Source organism: Pelophylax lessonae (assembly GCF_965119305.1).
Source record: "Pelophylax lessonae genome assembly, chromosome: 2".
Lineage (NCBI taxonomy): Eukaryota > Metazoa > Chordata > Amphibia > Anura > Ranidae > Pelophylax > Pelophylax lessonae.
The window spans coordinates 161,990,133-162,010,099 of record NC_138769.1 but is presented as its reverse complement, the minus strand read 5'-3'; the positions used below and the strand labels follow the sequence as shown (position 1 = coordinate 162,010,099).

Here is a 19,967-nt window from a genome sequence, read left to right as displayed (position 1 = left end):
CTTTCATCTGCTTAAAGTTGCACCCTCCACTTTCCAGATTGGGAGGAAGTCAGTTGACCTTTGCAGACACTTTGACAACTTGCATTCTGGAAACCTTGGTGCAGGAGGTGATGTCTCAGAGCTACAAACTCAAGTTGCATTTTTCTTCATCCTAACTTTCAACCTTCCTTTGTTTCCTGATTTGCAGATCACCGACAAGCTCTCTCAGGTTTAGTGGATCAGGTTGTAATTCAGTAGTGGCATCAGGGGGTGCATAGGTGTACTAAAGCACCCTTCAAGGTTCTCCTAGCGCCCCAGTCAGCAGCAGCTATCATCAGAGTTTGCAATAAAGTTGGGATAGAGTTTTTGCCTCCTGAGTCCTGGCTGCTAGGCTGGCTGCCAGGCTAGCTCGTCTGTTTTTTCTCTGTCTCCTTTGCTGAGGCTAAGTACCCTTTATTTACTACTCCACACTGACTGACACCAGTGATTGGTATTATAGCAGTGACACCAGAATGGCATACTGCAGCAGATGCTTCTGAACACCACAAATCTTTTTGGCTTGTTACAGTGAATGTCAGTTGGACTGTGGACATGTAACAATCTATTGTGAGTAGTTTTAAAAGAGGTCTCTGAGCCCCAAAAATGGGAAATTGACACACTCTGTGATTAAAAATGAACTTAAGGAGAAATGGATAATACTGTTGCACTTAAGGGCTGGTTCACACTATTATTGCACTGAAACGTGGTCCACGCTCCTGTGTGATCTCAATGTGGCCCGATCTTCAGGCCTCCTATTTGAATAGGCCAAAATCGCACTGAATTGCACCAAACGTAGTACATGCGGCTCTTTTTAACCGGTTGCCGACCGCCGCACGACTATATACTGCGGCGGTCAGCCCCGGCCAGGCAGAGTGATGTAGCGGTACGTCACTAGCCTTCGCCGCTCTGGTGCGCGCGCGCACCCGCGGTCCCGCCGATGACTCGATTGGGGTCAGAACCGATCAGTCATCAGGTCCAGGCCAATCATTTTTGGTCTGGACCTGTTGATCGGTCCTGCCCAATCAGATCATCCTCTAAGCCTGTGAAATGTAAACACAGGCTTAGAGGAGATGTGCCCTCCCCTCACAACGGTCTTTTTGGATCCAGCGTGAGAGGAGAGCACATCTAATTGTAAGTACAGCACAAAGCACCTACATACACACTTAGATAGGCACATTTCACCCCCGATCGCCCCCCCGATTAACCCCTACAGCACCTGACACAACACACACTATATACAGCATATAGCATTTACCTATATACCTGTATAAGTGTGATTTGTGAACAGGTGTAGCACTTGCGACCCCCCCTTTTCCACTCAAATTACCCCCCACCCCCCCCTAATAAAGATTTAACCCACTGATCTCCCCTGACCCCCCCCCTGATCACCGCCGTTAACCCCTACACCCTCTGTCACATCAGCACTAATACAAACGCAATATACGGTGTTATTGTATTTTTGTATTAGTTTGATTGTGATAAGAATTAGCGCAGGCGACTAAGTTTCTGTCCCAAGAAGGTTTAGGGTCCCCGCCACCCGCCCAATAAAGATTTAAGCCCCTGACCCCCCCCTGATCACCCCTACACCCCCTGCCATAACACACACCGTATACAGTATATAGCATTTTGCTATATACCCGTATAAGTGTGATTTGTGGTCAGGTCTAGCGCTTGCGACACCCCTTTTTCCACTTGAATTACCCGCCACCCCCCCTAATAAAGATTTGAGCCCCTGATCTCCCCTGACCCCCCCCTGATCACCGCTAGTTAACCCCTACACCCTCTGTCACATCAGCACTAATACAAACGTAATATACAGTGTTTTTGTATTTTTGTATTAGTGTGATTGTGATCAGAATTAGCGCAGGCGACTAAGTTTGTGTCCCAAGGAGGTTTAGGGTCCCCGCCACCCGCCCAATAAAGATTTAATCCCCTGATCCCCCCCTGATCACCCCTATACCCCCTGCCACAATGCACACTGTATAGAGTATATAGCATTTTCTATATACCCGTATAAGTGTGACTTGTGACCAGGTTTAGCGCTTGCCACCGTTCCTTTTATCCTTAGGATACCCGCCAGCCCCTTCCAATAAAGATTTAAACCCCTGATCCCCCCCTGATCACATCCCGTTAACCCCTACACCCTCTGTCACATTAGCACTAATACACACATAATATACTGTTTTTACTGTATTTTGTATTGGTGTCATTGTGACTTGAGGTTGCGCTAGCTAGCTAGTTTCTTTCCCAAAAGAGGTTTAGGGTCCCCGCCACCCCCCCCCCCCAGATCCCCGGCGCATAGTTTAGAAGTAACCCCTTGATTACCACACACACACGCACGCACGCACATACACTTCCATTTCTAGTATAGTGTTTGAACAGATCAATATCTGATCTGATCAGAGCTATACTAGCGCCCCCATAGTTTAGGGTTCCCAAAAAGCGGTGTTTGCACGATCAGCACTGATTCCGGCCAGCACCTGCGTTTAACCCTTTCACCCAGGTAAGTGTAGTAATCAACAGATTACTGTCACTTACAAAAAAACACAAGACACAAAACCGCTGTGTTAGCAGAGTCAGGCCTGATCCCTGCTAGCATTAGCAGTTTTTTTGGTAGCGCTTGAAATAGTCTTCGACAACCAGGTGCTTTTATTACCTGTGAGTCGCATCACTGTACGGGTAAATTTAGTTACCAAAATGTCTAAACGTTCGTACAGTGATGAAGCTATTTACAGTATAATGACCATGTCAGGTGAGAGCGATGGGGAAGCCTCACCGGCAGAATCAGGGTCAGTATACGAACCAGATGACAGCAGCGGCTCCCTGACAGATAGCTCAGACGACAGATGGGTCCCTGTTAGACCCAGGCGTACCCGACCCCATTCTGGAGTTGTTGAGATGCAGGAATCGCAGGGTGCTCGTATGGAGCAGAGTGTGGTTACTAGTGCCTCTCATTTTTCTGGCGACCTGGCAAGCACCAGCGGCCTAGTACACCCTGGACCTAGTACAACCAGCACTGCAGTAACACCTGGTGACGTGGCGAGTCCCCTAAGTGCAGTTGAAGCTGGTGCGGTGGCTAGCACAAGTAGTGGCCCGCAGCCACCGCGTATTCGAAGACAGGCTCGTAGAGCCCATAGTGCCCTCCCTGATGCGCTGGCATATCCCAATTGGCAACCCACTGATTCTACAGCGCCAGTACTTCCCCCATTCACTGCCCAACCTGGAATCCACGTGGAGACAGCTGGTTTTACGCCCCTGAACTTTTTTGAGCTGTTCTTCACGGAAGATCTTTTCAGATCTATTGTGGATCAATCAAATTTATATGCTCAACAATTTATCGCCGCCAACCCAAATTCGCACCTTGCCAGACGATTCGGTTGTAATCCTATAATGGTTTCAGAATTTAAAATCTTTCTGGGCCTTTCCCTCCACATGGGCATAACTAAACAAAGTGAATTGCGGCTATATTGGTCCACTAGCCCAGCTCACCATATGCGCATGTACTCTGCCTCCATGTCCAGGGGGAGATACGAGCAAATTCTGCGATTTATGCATTTCAGCGACAATGAAATCTGTCGTCCTCGGGGAGACCCTGCATACGATCGGCTCCACAAAATTCGGCCCCTCATAGACCACTTCAATCAGCGGTTTGCAGCCTTGTTTACCCCCGAACAAGTTGTCTGCATTGACGAGTCCCTGATTAAATTTACTGGCCATCTTGCTATCAAACAGTACCTCCCCAGCAAGCGTGCCAGATACGGGGTCAAGTTGTATAAGCTCTGTGACAGGGCCACAGGCTATACAGTTAATTTCCGTGTCTATGAGGGAAAAGATAGCACTGTGGAGCCCCCGAACTGCCCAGACTACATAGGGAGCAGCGGTAAGATTGTTTGGGACTTGGTGTCACCCTTATCCGGAAAGGGGTACCATTTGTACGTGGACAATTTTTACACAAGCGTGCCACTATTTAGTCACCTGCTTGATTTACAAATTGGCGCATGTGGCACCGTGCGACCTAATCGCCGGGGCTTCCCCCAACGGCTTGTAAATTCCCGTCTTAGTCGGGGGGCGAGAGCCTGCTTGAAAACGGACAAATTGCTTGCGGTGAAGTGGAAGGATACACGGGATGTTTATGTTCTGTCCTCCCTTCACGCAGACACGACAGTCCAAATCCCTACGGCAACTGGCGTTATGGAGAAACCCCTCTGTGTCCACGAATATAACCTTAACATGGGAGGGGTGGACCTTAATGACCAGCTTTTGGCGCTGTATTTAGTTGCCCGTAAAGCCAGACGCTGGTACAAAATAGTGTCTGTTTACCTTTTCCAATTGGCTATGCTGAACGCCTTTGTCCTATACAGGGCGTCAGGACGAACTGGACCCTTCCGGGAATTCCAGGAAGCGGTCATCCTTGCCTACCTGTACCCAGGAGGCATGCCTGCCCAACTTCCCCTTCCAGATGCAGTGAGCCGGCTGCATGAGAGGCATTTTCCTTATGCCCTCCCGAGTACCCCTACCCAAATACGACCCCAAAGACGATGTCGTGTCTGTAGCAGGCGCGGATTTAGGCGTGACACCCGTTATTATTGTCCCAAATGTCCTGAACAACCTGGTCTCTGCATCGGGGAATGTTTTGAGCGCTACCATACACTAGTGGAGTATTAGTGTAGGGTACAGCACGACACAGTGTAGGGCACACAAACACAGGGTCTCGAGGGATGTTGGATGTCCATCGATATTTTGAGAGACCCAAGCTGGAAGAGAAGATCGCAGAAGATCGCAGTCCCTCCCAAATCAAGAAATAAAGGAACAGTTAGAAAGAAAAATAAAAGGATCCAAAAACTGTTGTTGTGTCAGTAATTTTATATGTCCTTCTACTCTTCTTACTGTACTTTTAAATGTCCTTTGTTTGTTTTTTCATTCTTTTGTGACCTGTTTCTCTTGCAGGTACTCGTCGGCTACCACGCATTGATTTTATATATTCTGACACAAACAGCGTTTGCGCTCAGCATATATGGATACCTTTGCTGATAGCAGCTGTGGTGATTTTCTGATTTCAGCACTGCAGTTAAAATCCTATTTTGGTATACGTGGATAGTGTCGTGTATACCCATCATTAAATTCAGTGGGTGGTTGTTTGGGCGGTTAATGATGAGTAATACTACGCATTATTCCTGTGCTGATTTCTGATAGGTTCTCTTTTTTTCCGTTCAGCCCACAGGCTGCATGAAAAAAAAAAAACCTATATGCCAAACAAGGACCAGCAATGTACTGGTACGTTGCTGGACTTTGAGTGGTTGTACCAGGATGATGCCTGCAGATTTAGGCATCATCTTGGTATCGTTTTTTACAGCCAGCGGTCGGCTAACATGTAAAAGCAATCCTAGCAGGTACTTGGCCTCTAGACTGCTTTTACATGCAGTGGGAGGGGCCTCCCCCCCCCCCACCGCCGCCTTCTGCAGCCTTCCGTGGTTTTTCTCGGGCTCTCCTGTCCCACCGGTTAACCCGAGAGTGCAGCCGGTGGTTCAGTTATCTAACCATAGAGCTAATTGAAGATTAGAATGGCTCCAATCATCTCTATGGCCTAAGATGCCGGAGGCTACGAGCATTTCATGACTTCTTTTTCGCCAGAAATAAACAGGGCCATTGGGAAATTGGGGCCTCCCCCCCCCCCCACCGCCGCCTTCTGCAGCCTTCCGTGGTTTTTCTCGGGCTCTCCTGTCCCACCGGTTAACCCGAGAGTGCAGCCGGTGGTTCAGTTATCTAACCATAGAGCTAATTGAAGATTAGAATGGCTCCAATCATCTCTATGGCCTAAGATGCCGGAGGCTACGAGCATTTCATGACTTCTTTTTCGCCAGAAATAAACAGGGCCATTGGGAAATTGGGAAAGTATTTTATCACACCAATTTTGGCGTGGTCAGATGCGTTAAGGTCAATGGAGAGATCTAGAGTATAAAAGACCCCAATTTTTTTAAAAAAGAGTACCTGTCACTACCGATTGCTATCATAGGGGATATCTAAATTCACTGTGACAACAATAAAAATGATTTAAAAAAAAAAAAATTAAAGGAAAGGTGTCAAAATAATATAAAAAAGCAAAAAAAAAAAAATCGAGCCCCCCCCCTTTCCCCCCGTGCTTGCGCGCAATGGCACACGCAAGCGTTGGTCTAGTGTCATATGTAAACCGCAATTTCAGCATGCATGTGAGGTATCGCCGCGATCGCCAGATCGAGTGCAGTAATTCTTGCAGTAGACCTCCTCTGTAAGTCTAAAGTGGTAACCTGTAGAGACTTTTAAAGGTTTTTAAAAATGTACGTACGTTGTTGCCGCTGCGCAGGCGTGCGCAATTTTTAAAGCATGTCATGTCAGGTGTCTATGAACTCGGCATAAGATCATCTTTTAAATTTTATAGTGTATTTGTGCTTTTTATAATTTTATATAGTGTATTTGTGCAATAAATTTTAAAAAAATGTATTTTTTTCGCAAAAAATTGCGTTTGGAAAATCTGTGCGCAAATACCGTTTGACAAAAAAATTTGCAACATCCACCATTTTATTCTATAGGGCCTCTGCTTTAAAGAAATATATAATGTTTGGGGGTTCAAAGTAATTTTCTAGTAAAAAAAAAATATTTTTTCATGTAAACAAAAAGGCACAGAAAAGGCTTGGTTTTCAAGTGGTTAGAAGAGTGGGTGATGTGTGGATAAGATTGAGCATAAAATGCCAGGACAGTTCAAACACCCCCCAAATGACCCCTTTTTGAAAAGTAGACACCCAAAGCTATTTGCTAAGAGGCATGGTGAGTCCATGGAATATTTTATATTTTGCTACAAGTGTCGGGAAAATTATTATTTCTTTTTTTTTTTGTTGTTTTTTTACAGAAAGTTGTCACTAAATGATATATTGCTCACACATGCCATGTGTATATGTGAAATGACACCCCAAAATACATTCTGCTGCTTCTCCTGAGTACAGGGATACCCCATGTGTGAGACTTTTTGGCAGCCTAGCTGTGTACGCGACCCCGACAACCAGTCCACATCTTCAGGTTTTCTAATGGCGTAAATTGCTGATTTTACCCCTGACTACCCGTCACAGTTTCAGAGGCCCTGAAATTTCAAGATAGCACAAAACCCCCCCAAATGACCCCATTTTGCAAAGTAGACACTCCAAGCTATTGGCTGAGAAGCATGGTGAGTCCATGGAATAGTTTATATTTTGCCACAAGTTTCGGGAAAATAATTTTTTTTTTTTTTTTACACAAAGTTGTCAGTAAATGATATAATGCTCACACATGCCATGGGTATATGTGAAATGACACCCCAAAATACATTCTGCTGCTTCTCCTGAGTACAGGGATACCCCATGTGTGAGACTTTTTGCCAGTCTAGCCACGTACAGGACCCGGAAAACCAATCTGCACCTTCTGGGTTTCTAAGGGCGTAAATTGTTGATCTCACTCCTTACTACCTATCACACTTTTGAAGTCCATAAAAGGCCAAGATGGCACAAAACCCCCCCAAATGACCCCATTTTGCAAAGTAGACACTCCAATCTATTTGCTGAGGTGAGTATTTTGCAGCTCTCATTTTTTTTGGAAAATGAAGAAAAAACAGGAAAATGCATTTTTTTTCCTCTTTTTTCAATTTCCAAAACTTTGTGACAAAAAGTGAGATCTGCAAAACACTCAACATGCCTCTCTGCAAATAGCTCAGGGTGTCTACTTTCCAAAATGGGGTCATTTGGGGGGGTTTTGTGCTATCTTGGAATTTTAGGGCCTCCGAAACTGTGATAGGTAGTCAGGAGTGAAATCAACAATTTACGCCCTTGGAAAGCCTGAAAGTGGAGGTTGGTTTTCGGGGTCCTGTACTCGGCTAGACTGCAAAAAAGTCTCACACATGGGGTATCCCTGTACTCAGGAGAAGCAGCAGAATGTATTTTGGGGTGTCATTTCACATATACCCATGATATGTGTGAGCAATATATCATTTACTGACAGCTTTGTGTAAAAAAAAAAAATATATATATATATATAGCATGTTTTGGAAAAATCCCCTATGGGGTGGGACTTTTTAGGTCACTCAAGACAAATAATATGAAAAAAGTACTTATTGATAATTTTATTTATATTCACAAAAAAGAATAGAAAATTGACATACAACAATAGTATCATTAAAATTGGACAAAACTGGTGTGAATAAAAAAGATGAACATATGGATTCAACCGACTATTTCATATGTGGTCCGACGTTTCGAGGTGAAGACTTCTTCTTCAAGGACTGTATTAGAAATAGTATTTATCTGTAAGTATTAAAGGGATATTCGAACAAATAATTTGTTGATACATGGAAACAGCAGAGCAGTGTATAGGTGAATACGTTTTGAATACATATACATGTTTGTTATATTAGATAACATTTAAACATATATACATATTTGTTATACTCAATATCATTTTGAAGATGGATATAAAAATTGAACTTACATGGTTGAGGAGAATATGAACACCAATATTGTTTTGTCCTTTTAGGTAAAAGCATGTATTTTTAGCCGCACCCACAGAAACTGGTGGTAGTTTATTCTGTGACAGGGAGATTTAATGCAAGCAAATAGCCAGAATGATATCAATGGACGTATCTCAGAAATTAGGTGTGCACCAAGGGGGCCCAATGCCACAACTGGAGTCCAACAATAGCCTAAGCCAACAGGCAAAGGCCAATCAACATATGCTGTGAATAACAAATACATGTGGTTACTAAGAATATGGGAAAAATGAAAAAAAAGGGGGAGAGAGTGTTCTGTGAACATATCATGCAAATATATGCAGTAGTGCAACAAGGTGCATATAGAAATTCCAAAAAAGGGAAATATAGCCTCAAAACTATTTTTGATCATGTCATAAGGGAATTTTCTCTTTGAAAAGAGTAACTATATTTATTGAATTGATTTATTTAATCAAAACATATTTTTCTATATATATATATAGGACCAAAAATGTAGTCCTGTTTGCTCCAATACATGATCAAATGATCGGTGGAGGTCGAGTCATGGTCAAAGATAGATATATGATGTAGGTGAAAAGGAAATAAGGAATTACTGGATGTTACCCAACTGACATAAAATAAATCCCAGATTTTTGAGAGATATGAGGCATGTAGAATTGCACAGCAATAGTGAAGATAAATACTGACCTTAGACAGATATCTCATGGCAAACCTCCTCCCAGCAATGGATGCGCAGAGTGAACCACGCCGGGAGTGGTACCTATAAAGGGATACTGTCAGGTGAGGGCAATCACTCTGATTGCCTCTCAGCCTGCTAGCAGCCATGGGCTCCCCGGGAGGTGCTCGCAGGGCCCGCCCTCAGGACCAACCCCGACGCGCACAGGAAGTGCGTCATCAGGGGGGCGGGAGCGTAGTCGGCAGAGCGTCTCCCACCAGCACGGGATGTGACGTCGCTACCGCGTGATCACGCAGGTAGCAGCGTGTCCCGGAAGTCGGGTGGACATCAGAAGGATGTCAGCAGTGGAGGTACCCAGCTGCCGGAAAAAACACAGGACCTAGAAATCGGTCCCGGACCCCGTGCTGGGTTGGGCAAAGGGCTCAATAGGTGCACAGATATGCATATGAAGCTGCAAAATTATGAAATTTGGGAGATATATACATATGTTATTATGATGGAATAAAGAATATATGTTCAAGAAGTGTATAACAAAGTTGGCTATTTTAAAGCTTAGATGGGTATTATAATAAATAAAAAAATATTAGATATGAATATGCATACTATAGATATTGGCTTGCAATAAAGGAAACGAAAATGATGGTTGATATACAAGTCACCAAAGAATACCCACATATTATCATATACATATAGATATCAACAACCATCAGCGGATGTGGGTGGAGCCAATACCATGCCTTTAACAATTTTAAACTTAAATATCACAGACCTCAACTACAAAAATGGAACATGATGACATATAGTGGGCAGATATAGGTCCCAATGTAAAAAATGGAAGAAAAGAGAGATGCATTAACCTGCTGTACACCACATGGAATAATGAGAAACAGATGGTATATTTATTTCTCAATGCCCCCAGAGGCAAAACCTTCTAAGAAGGGCCTGAAGGATACCATGTCATTGAGGCCCGGGGGTTCCGTTGCTTTCAAAGTGTGGATCCATCTCAGCTCCAATTGGAGGAGGCGCCTATTCCAGTCGCCTCCTCTGGAACTGGGATGGACCCGATCCAAAGCCAGAAATTTTATTTTGGGAAACTTTCCACCATGTATGGTAGATACATGGCGGCCCAAGGGTAAATCGGGATCGCGTTTCCGCATGCTCCTAATGTGTTTATACATGCGTTTCCACAATTCTAACTTCGTTTTGCCAACATAAAAGCATTTACATTCGCAAATTAAGAGATATACAATTCCGATGGTTCTACAATTAACAAAATGTTTGGCCTTAAACTTTTGGCCATTGGGGAGGATGGGGTCCCGTGTAGTGTGCATAAAATCGCAATAGTGGCATGCCCCACATGAAAAAGTACCTTTGTACTTACATGGGTCGACGTTGGACTGGCTTTTAAGTTCACTGCGAACTAATTTGTCCCTAAGGGCCGGTGCCCGTCTATATGTGATTAATGGTCTCTGAGGTAGATGTCGGCTTAAAGTTGGATCTAACGCCAAGATATGCCAATATTTGGCGATTATATTTCTTAAATCTTGGTGTTGTTGGGAATAGCTGGTGATAATTCTCAATACATTGTCATTTTTTCGGACCTTGGGGACCAAGAGTACATCTCTATCACTGGCCAGTGCTTTCTTATATGCAGATTTTAGCAGTTTATGGGAATATCCTCTTGCCAGTAGTCTATCTCTCAGGCCAGTAGCTGCTGTTTTGAAAATGTCTACGTCGGAGCAATTCTGACGCAGACGCAGGTACTGGCCTGTTGGAATTGAGCGAATGAGAGGCCGGGGGTGAAAACTTGTGGCATGGAGGATGGTGTTCCCAGCAGTGGGCTTGCGATAGAGCCCACTGCGGAGAACACCATCCCCAACGCAAAACACCTCAACATCCAAAAAGGTTATCTTAGTGGCATCGGCTTGCATTGTGAATTTCAAATTGAAATCATTTCGATTTAATCTTTCGATACATTTGTCCAGAAGTTCTCTGGAGCCATCCCAAATTACAAATACGTCATCAATATATCTCATCCATGTGCATATACAGTCTGTATACATCGTAAAATCTTCATCTGCTAAAAAGGTTTTTTCCCATTCCCCCAGGTACAAATTGGCGTAGGATGGGGCACAACATGTCCCCATCGCTACGCCTTGTACCTGGAGGAAATGGGATCCTTGAAAGCAAAACACATTATGTGTCAAAATGAATTCCAATAGGGACAACATGAACTCCCCATATGTGTCAAGGCCGGAACTGGTGGCGATCGTGTGGCGTACAGCTGCGACCCCCCTGGAATGAGGGATCGAGCTGTACAATGCCTCGACATCGATCGCCACCAGAAGACATCCAGGAGGTAGGGCGAGATCGTTAATTTTTTGTAAAAAATGTATTGTGTCGCGTATGTAAGATGGAAGTTTCGCAACAAAAGGTTTCAAAAATTTATCAAGGACTTTGCTTGCACTGTCCGTGATTGATCCACACCCAGAAATGATGGGTCTACCTGGGGGGTCCCTGGGGTCCTTGTGGACCTTTGGGAGGGCATACAGAGTTGGAACTACCGGAAAGGCTGGGCGAATGTATTCCCAGGTGTCTTTGGGAATGATGTTATGCAGATAGGCTGCATCTACCAACTCATAAAAATCTTTGTTATATTTGTTGATGATATCATTTGTGATGGGTCTATACCATTCACGATTTTGAAGAATTTTGTGATACATATGGATATACTGTGTGTCGTCCATCAGGACGATGTTGCCACCCTTATCTGCCGGTTTAAAAACCAATAATTGGTTGTTGGCAAGGGAGTTCACAGCCTGTCTCTGCTGGGGTGTGATGTTGGGTGCAAGCGGAGACTTAGTTTTCAATTTGTCTACATCATTAGAGACCATTTTAAGAAAGGCGTTTATGTTGGAGTTCTGTATGGGAGGACATTTATCGGATTATTTCTTTACAATAGGATGAAGACATGGAGGTTCATTGGGTGTCGAATCGACACTCGCTAAAAGCGATGGAAGATCGACACGGTCGATGAGGTCCTCGTTTTCTTCTAAAAGAGATATTAAGGTTTCAAGGGCACGGTTGTGAGGAGTATCAAGAGATGTTCCTTTGGACTCTTTATTGTATAGGACTTTAAGGTTCAGCTTGCGAGCAAATAAATGCAGGTCCTTGACAAAATCAAATTTGTCAAGGCCTGCATTTGGACAAAAACTTAGTCCCTTCTGTAGGGCAATAGATTCATCCTCCGTTAGAATGTGATGTGACAAATTAATAATTGTAGGTTCTGTGGAAGGTGAATAAGGAATATCTATAGGGGTTGGGATGGAGTGGGGGGAAGTGAGGAAAAGTGTTTTGCTTTCAAGGATCCCATTTCCTCCAGGTACAAGGCGTAGCGATGGGGACATGTTGTGCCCCATCCTACGCCAATTTGTACCTGGGGGAATGGGAAAAAACCTTTTTAGCAGATGAAGATTTTACGATGTATACAGACTGTATATGCACATGGATGAGATATATTGATGACGTATTTGTAATTTGGGATGGCTCCAGAGAACTTCTGGACAAATGTATCGAAAGATTAAATCGAAATGATTTCAATTTGAAATTCACAATGCAAGCCGATGCCACTAAGATAACCTTTTTGGATGTTGAGGTGTTTTGCGATGGGGATGGTGTTCTCCGCAGTGGGCTCTATCGCAAGCCCACTGCTGGGAACACCATCCTCCATGCCACAAGTTTTCACCCCCGGCCTCTCATTCGCTCAATTCCAACAGGCCAGTACCTGCGTCTGCGTCAGAATTGCTCCGACGTAGACATTTTCAAAACAGCAGCTACTGGCCTGAGAGATAGACTACTGGCAAGAGGATATTCCCATAAACTGCTAAAATCTGCATATAAGAAAGCACTGGCCAGTGATAGAGATGTACTCTTGGTCCCCAAGGTCCGAAAAAATGACAATGTATTGAGAATTATCACCAGCTATTCCCAACAACACCAAGATTTAAGAAATATAATCGCCAAATATTGGCATATCTTGGCGTTAGATCCAACTTTAAGCCGACATCTACCTCAGAGACCATTAATCACATATAGACGGGCACCGGCCCTTAGGGACAAATTAGTTCGCAGTGAACTTAAAAGCCAGTCCAACGTCGACCCATGTAAGTACAAAGGTACTTTTTCATGTGGGGCATGCCACTATTGCGATTTTATGCACACTACACGGGACCCCATCCTCCCCAACGGCCAAAAGTTTAAGGCCAAACATTTTGTTAATTGTAGAACCATCGGAATTGTATATCTCTTAATTTGCGAATGTAAATGCTTTTATGTTGGCAAAACGAAGTTAGAATTGTGGAAACGCATGTATAAACACATTAGGAGCATGCGGAAACGCGATCCCGATTTACCCTTGGGCCGCCATGTATCTACCATACATGGTGGAAAGTTTCCCAAAATAAAATTTCTGGCTTTGGATCGGGTCCATCCCAGTTCCAGAGGAGGCGACTGGAATAGGCGCCTCCTCCAATTGGAGCTGAGATGGATCCACACTTTGAAAGCAACGGAACCCCCGGGCCTCAATGACATGGTATCCTTCAGGCCCTTCTTAGAAGGTTTTGCCTCTGGGGGCATTGAGAAATAAATATACCATCTGTTTCTCATTATTCCATGTGGTGTACAGCAGGTTAATGCATCTCTCTTTTCTTCCATTTTTTACATTGGGACCTATATCTGCCCACTATATGTCATCATGTTCCATTTTTGTAGTTGAGGTCTGTGATATTTAAGTTTAAAATTGTTAAAGGCATGGTATTGGCTCCACCCACATCCGCTGATGGTTGTTGATATCTATATGTATATGATAATATGTGGGTATTCTTTGGTGACTTGTATATCAACCATCATTTTCGTTTCCTTTATTGCAAGCCAATATCTATAGTATGCATATTCATATCTAATATTTTTTTATTTATTATAATACCCATCTAAGCTTTAAAATAGCCAACTTTGTTATACACTTCTTGAACATATATTCTTTATTCCATCATAATAACATATGTATATATCTCCCAAATTTCATAATTTTGCAGCTTCATATGCATATCTGTGCACCTATTGAGCCTATTGCCCAACCCAGCACGGGGTCCGGGACCGATTTCTAGGTCCTGTGTTTTTTCCGGCAGCTGGGTACCTCCACTGCTGACATCCTTCTGATGTCCACCCGACTTCCGGGACACGCTGCTACCTGCGTGATCACGCGGTAGCGACGTCACATCCCGTGCTGGTGGGAGACGATCTGCCGACTACGCTCCCGCCCCCCTGATGACGCACTTCCTGTGCGCGTCGGGGTTGGTCCTGAGGGCGGGCCTGGCGAGCACCTCCCGGGGAGCCCATGGCTGCTAGCAGGCTGAGAGGCAATCAGAGTGATTGCCCTCACCTGACAGTATCCCTTTATAGGCACCACTCCCGGCGTGGTTCACTCTGCGCATCCATTGCTGGGAGGAGGTTTGCCATGAGATATCTGTCTAAGGTCAGTATTTATCTTCACTATTGCTGTGCAATCCTACATGCCTCATATCTCTCAAAAATCTGGGATTTATTTTATGTCAGGTGGGTAACATCCAGTAATTCCTTATTTCCTTTTCACCTACATCATATATCTATCTTTGACCATGACTCGACCTCCACCGATCATTTGATCATGTATTGGAGCAAACAGGACTACATTTTTGGTCCTATATATATATATAGAAAAATATGTTTTGATTAAATAAATCAATTCAATAAATATAGTTACTCTTTTCAAAGAGAAAATTCCCTTATGACATGATCAAAAATAGTTTTGAGGCTATATTTCCCTTTTTTGGAATTTCTATATGCACCTTGTTGCACTACTGCATATATTTGCATGATATGTTCACAGAACACTCTCTCCCCCTTTTTCATTTTTTTTCATTTTTCCCATATTCTTAGTAACCACATGTATTTGTTATTCACAGCATATGTTGATTGGCCTTTGCCTGTTGGCTTAGGCTATTGTTGGACTCCAGTTGTGGCATTGGGCCCCCTTGGTGCACACCTCATTTCTGAGATACGTCCATTGATATCATTCTGGCTATTTGCTTGCATTAAATCTCCCTGTCACAGAATAAACTACCACCAGTTTCTGTGGGTGCGGCTAAAAATCCATGCTTTTACCTAAAAGGACAAAACAATATTGGTGTTCATATTCTCCTCAACCATGTAAGTTCAATTTTTATATCCATCTTCAAAATGATATTGAGTATAACAAATATGTATATATGTTTAAATGTTATCTAATATAACAAATATGTATATGTATTCAAAACGTATTCACCTATACTCTGCTTTGCTGTTTCCATGTATCAACAAATTATTTGTTACAATATCCCTTTAATACTTACAGATAAATACTATTTCTAATACAGTCCTTGAAGAAGAAGTCTTCACCTCGAAACGTCGGACCACATATGAAATAGTCGGTTGAATCCATATGTTCATCTTTTTTATTCACACCAGTTTTGTCCAATTTTAATGATACTATTGTTGTATGTCAATTTTCTATTCTTTTTTGTGAATATAAATAAAATTATCAATAAGTACTTTTTTCATATTATTTGTCTTGAGTGACCTAAAAAGTCCCACCCCATAGGGGATTTTTCCAAAACATGCTATATATATATATATATTTTTTTTTTTTTACACAAAGCTGTCAGTAAATGATATATTGCTCACACATATCATGGGTATATGTGAAATGACACCCCAAAATACATTCTGCTGCTTCTCCTGAGTACAGGGATACCCCATGTGTGAGACTTTTTTGCAGTCTAGCAGAGTACAGGACCCCAAAAACCAACCTCCACTTTCAGGCTTTCCAAGGGCGTAAATTGTTGATTTCACTCCTGACTACCTATCACAGTTTCGAAGGCCCTAAAATTCCAAGATAGCACAAAACCCCCCCAAATGACCCCATTTTGGAAAGTAGACACCCTGAGCTATTTGCAGAGAGGCATGTTGAGTGTTTTGCAGATCTCACTTTTTGTCACAAAGTTTTGGAAATTGAAAAAAAGAGGAAAAAAAAATGCATTTTCCTGTTTTTTCTTCATTTTCCAAAAAAAATGAGAGCTGCAAAATACTCACCATGCCTCTCAGCAAATAGATTGGAGTGTCTACTTTGCAAAATGGGGTCATTTGGGGGGGTTTTGTGCCATCTTGGCCTTTTATGGACTTCAAAAGTGTGATAGGTAGTAAGGAGTGAGATCAACAATTTACGCCCTTAGAAACCCAGAAGGTGCAGATTGGTTTTCCGGGTCCTGTACGTGGCTAGACTGGCAAAAAGTCTCACACATGGGGTATCCCTGTACTCAGGAGAAGCAGCAGAATGTATTTTGGGGTGTCATTTCACATATACCCATGGCATGTGTGAGCATTATATCATTTACTGACAACTTTGTGTAAAAAAAAAAAAAAAAATATTTTCCCGAAACTTGTGGCAAAATATAAACTATTCCATGGACTCACCATGCTTCTCAGCCAATAGCTTGGAGTGTCTACTTTGCAAAATGGGGTCATTTGGGGGGGTTTTGTGCTATCTTGAAATTTCAGGGCCTCTGAAACTGTGACGGGTAGTCAGGGGTAAAATCAGCAATTTACGCCATTAGAAAACCTGAAGATGTGGACTGGTTGTCGGGGTCGCGTACACAGCTAGGCTGCCAAAAAGTCTCACACATGGGGTATCCCTGTACTCAGGAGAAGCAGCAGAATGTATTTTGGGGTGTCATTTCACATATACACATGGCATGTGTGAGCAATATATCATTTAGTGACAACTTTCTGTAAAAAAACAACAAAAAAAAAAAGAAATAATAATTTTCCCGACACTTGTAGCAAAATATAAAATATTCCATGGACTCACCATGCCTCTCAGCAAATAGCTTTGGGTGTCTACTTTTCAAAAAGGGGTAATTTGGGGGGTTTTTGAACTGTCCCGGCATTTTATGCTCAATCTTATCCACACATCACCCACTCTTCTAACCACTTGAAAACCAAGCCTTTTCTGTGCCTTTTTGTTTACATGAAAAAATATTTTTTTTTTTACTAGAAAATTACTTTGAACCCCCAAACATTATATATTTCTTTAAAGCAGAGGCCCTATAGAATAAAATGGTGGATGTTGCAAATTTTTTTGTCACACGGTATTTGCGCACATATTTTCCAAACGCAATTTTTGCGAAAAAAATACATTTTTTTTAAATTTATTGCACAAATACACTATATAATTCCAATTTTTTTGGTAAAATTTAAAAGATGATCTTATGCCGAGTTCATAGACACCTGACATGACATGCTTTAAAAATTGCGCACGCCTGCGCAGCGGCAACAACGTACGTACATTTTTAAAAACCTTTAAAAGTTTCTACAGGTTACCACTTTAGACTTACAGAGGAGGTCTACTGCAAGAATTACTGCACTCGATCTGGCGATCGCAGCGATACCTCACATGCATGCTGAAATTGCGGTTTACATATGACACTAGACCAACGCTTGCGTGTGCCATTGCGCGCAAGCACGGGGGGAAAGGGGGGGGCTCGATTTTTTTTTTTTTGCTTTTTTATATTATTTTGACACCTTTCCTTTAATTTTTTTTTTTTAAATCATTTTTATTGTTGTCACAGTGAATTTAGATATCCCCTATGATAGCAATCGGTAGTGACAGGTACTCTTTTTAAAAAAAATTGGGGTCTTTTATACTCTAGATCTCTCCTCTGACCTTAACGCATCTGACCACGCCAAAATTGGTGTGATAAAATACTTTCCCAATGGCCCTGTTTATTTCTGGCGAAAAAGAAGTCATGAAATGCTCGTAGCCTCCGGCATCTTAGGCCATAGAGATGATTGGAGCCATTCTAATCTTCAATTAGCTCTATGGTTAGATAACTGAACCACCGGCTGCACTCTCGGGTTAACCGGTGGGACAGGAGAGCCCGAGAAAAACTGAGGAAGGCGGCGGTGGGGGGGGGGGAGGCCCATCCCACTGCATGTAAAAGCAGTCTAGCGGCCAATTACCTGCTAGGATTGCTTTTACATGTTAGCCGACCGCTGGCTGTAAAAAACGATACCAAGATGATGCCTAAATCTGCAGGCATCATCCTGGTACAACCACTCAGTCCAGCAACGTACCAGTACATTGCTGGTCCTTGTTTGGCATATAGGTTTTTTTTTTTTCATGCAGCCTGTGGGCTGAACGGAAAAAAAGAGAACCTATCAGAAATCAGCACAGGAATAATGCGTAGTATTACTCATCATTAACCGCCCAAACAACCACCCACTGAATTTAATGATGGGTATACACGACACTATCCACGTATACCAAAATAGGATTTTAACTGCAGTGCTGGAATCAGAAAATCAAAGACATGTAGCTAAATATATTTTGGCCAAAAAAAAATGACATAAATTGAGTATATTGGATATTTTTTAAAAGACAAAGTTGAAAATGTCATTTTTTTGCAAAATTTTCGCTCTTTTTTTATTAATATCGCAAAAAATAAAAAGCGCAGAGGTGATCAAATACCACCAAAAGAAAGCTCTGTTTGTGGGAAAAAAAGGACGTAAATTTTTTAGTTTAGGTACAGCATTGCATGACCGCGCAATTATCAGTTAAAGTCACGAAGTGCCAAGTTGAAAAAAGGGGTCTGGTCCTTTAGCAGCCAAATCCTCCGGGGCTTAAGTGGTTAAAAACAAACTGTTGACAGGACTGCATGGCACTTTGGTACCACGCGATCAGGTGCCGGCAAATACAAGCCCTGTTTGGGGTGTCCTAAGGAACAACCATTGTGAGGAAGTGGCTAGTTCAGTGCCACGAAACACATTGGCAGTGTTTTTATACTATTCTGTGAGAAATAAATATCATATTTAAGAAGAATCCACTTCTGAGCTTCTCCTTTTACATTCAAGCACTGAGCATCATGTGTGACTGCTCTGTAGGCAGGGACAGTTATATTTCCTACAGGCTTTCACTCCAGGTTGTCTAATACTGTCATGGTCTTACCTTCTTGCTGTTCTCCTTCGTTTGACATGTGCTGGCGGCCATCTTGGTTTCTGGGTTTCTTGTAGCCTCCCACCCTGCGGCTCCTCCTTCCCACTGGGAGGAGCTGGATGCCTAGCTCATATATATAGGAGGTCTGTGGCTTCAGTTCCCTGCTTGGTCCTCCTGTGTTCACATGCTTCTAAGACTGCTGCTGCTTCTGGTTCCTGTTCCTGGCTTCGTCTGACTACCCTTCTGGTTCCTGTTCCTGGCTTCGTCTGACTATCCTGCTGGTTCCTGATTCTGGCTTCGTCTGACTACCCTGCTGGTTCCTGATCCTGGCTTCGTCTGACTACCCTGCTGGTTCCTGATCCCGGCTTCGTCTGACTACCCTCCTGGTTCCTGACCCCTGGCTTCACAAAGACTCTGCATCGGTTTCGCCATCCGTTTGGACTTTTGCTTTATAGCTTGTTTTTCAATAAAGCTTTCTTATTTTCACTCATCTGTTGTTGTACGTCTGGTTCATGGTTCCGTGACATTAGGACCAAGCCATGAATTCTGACGGTACAGGGCCATCCTCGCTACCCACGCTGGTTGCCAGACTTGATCAGCAGGATCACCTGTTGGGTCGGTTCGCCGTGGCGTTGCAAACCCTGCTTGAACGCACGGTACCACAGGCCATGAATTCTGACGGTACAGGGCCATCCTCACTA

The 19,967-nt window shown here is 43.1% G+C and overlaps 1 protein-coding gene across 2 annotated transcripts in view; it reads left to right on the top strand.

Annotated features, from left to right (window-relative positions):
• Window positions 1-19,967, top strand: part of LIMK1 (LIM domain kinase 1) — a 290,955-nt gene that overhangs the window by 233,173 nt on the left and 37,815 nt on the right. The gene's annotated exons all lie outside the window — the stretch shown is intronic.